The sequence below is a fragment of the Solanum lycopersicum genome, chromosome 4 (genome assembly GCF_036512215.1).
Source record: "Solanum lycopersicum chromosome 4, SLM_r2.1".
Lineage (NCBI taxonomy): Eukaryota > Viridiplantae > Streptophyta > Magnoliopsida > Solanales > Solanaceae > Solanum > Solanum lycopersicum.
Window position 1 is genome coordinate 28222047 of NC_090803.1, and position 1786 is coordinate 28223832.

Sequence of the window (1786 nt, forward strand, 5' to 3'; positions counted from 1 at the left end):
CATTTCAAATGTGTTTGGTGATATATTACCTACCTTAATTGTAGGGAGGAGTTTAGATATACCTTCAAAAACCAAGTAAACAACAATTGTCAACTAAAGAAATTTAAAATCTATGTTGCTCGAACTCTTCAAAAATGGCAGCATGTGTGTGTTGGATTCTCCAAAAATAGTGTATTTTAGAGAATTCGAGACGGGTGCAGCAAAGAAAGTGAAGAGTCCATGCAACTTAGTCTAAAACTGAGAGGTGCAAAAATAGAAATTAAAGAACCATTAATTTAACGATACATAAGTTTCATCTAGGAGAAGTTTGCATTAATTAACAAGTTGCAAAAGAGAAGTTCAAGGCCTCTAGTACAACATATAAATGTTTATGAGATAAACTGATATTTTATAATTGGATGACTCGACTTCTGAGACATAATAATCATTTCGAATTTGAAAGGTAATATAATTAAAATATCCCACTAAACAATGCTCTAATTTTACTCCTAATCATATTATTTGTTCACGCCAACGTAGATACATAATTCTTTACCTTACCAGATTCAAAGTTACTGTCGCATCGTTTCGACTTTGAAATAGCTTAGAAAACTATTTGAATCTATTCTCTATGGAGCATTGAATTTTCTTTTTGAATCTTATAATGCAGAATTCCTCGACATAAAAGATCATACACTAACATTAAGAAGTACTATAAAACTTTCAAGTGAAAAAAAAAACATGAAAAAGAATCCATATTGAAGTTGCTGGTTCAGCCTAGCTACAAATTACTTCTTGTTTAATTCAATTTTCTTACAGCTAAATAAAAATTTGAATAAATAAGTATCTTTTGAATATATGGAAGGACAAACATTTTCATCAAAGAAGCAACATGTTATACATCAAAGAGATCTGAAACAGAGCATCAAAATTGAAGGAACTCTAATATTTACCCACTTGCAATTTCTCCGACGTAATTTCCAGTCAATTACACACTCTTCCATCTTGATCAAACTAACTCTTTAATGTAGTTTCAATCCCCTTAATAAGTACCAAAAAAACATTTAGAGAGATAGGATTGAAAGAAATGGAAGATAGAATCATAATATCCATCCAACTAAGAAAGTGAAAAGAATTTTGCTCTATACAACCCAAAAAGTAAGCATCAGTTTGTACCTTATTTTTTTTAAAAAAACAAAGAACTTTATAAAAATGGGTGATTCGAGATTCGTTTGAAGGGTTTGATTCAATCGGAGTAAAAATTAATCAGGGTTGGTTGTTTGGTTTTGAGTAGTAGTGATTTGTTTTTGAATTCGATTGGTTGAGTATATCCCCTCGAGGATTTAGCCATGGAGGAGTAAGGAGATAATGATACTTTCTGATTGAAATGAGATTTTAACGGAGGAGAGTGATAGAGTGGAGAGAAGATACTTCTAGAGTGAAGTAAAGCATTTAGAATGAACATAAAAAATCTTTTGCCAAATTTTTACGAGGACTATCAAATCATAATTACAATTTTACACTTGTATGTTTGGTATAAATATATGTTTTGCCAGTGGTCGTACTCTCCATCACACTTCTATATATATATATATATATATATATATATATATAGTATTCCTCACCAATAATATTCTTGGGCCTCACGCCAAAAATTCAACTTTTTTTTCATTTTTCTAAGTTCCTTGGGATTGACACTTTTAGCCTTATGGCTCCTTTGACAAAGTTATCCCAAATTATAGTTTATTTTGGAATTAATTTACTTGCCTCAAAGGTGGAATAAAATAGCACCAACACCTTAAATCAT

General features: G+C 30.7%; 1 long non-coding RNA gene across 1 annotated transcript; it reads right to left on the minus strand.

Annotated features, from left to right (window-relative positions):
- Nucleotides 1-757: 757 nt before the first annotated feature.
- Nucleotides 758-1554, minus strand: LOC112941350 (uncharacterized). The gene is made up of 2 exons (XR_003246490.2): nucleotides 1156-1554; nucleotides 758-1020 (listed from the first exon to the last, which is right to left on the minus strand). It is a non-coding gene; the product is annotated as an uncharacterized lncRNA (long non-coding RNA).
- Nucleotides 1555-1786: the final 232 nt, after the last annotated feature.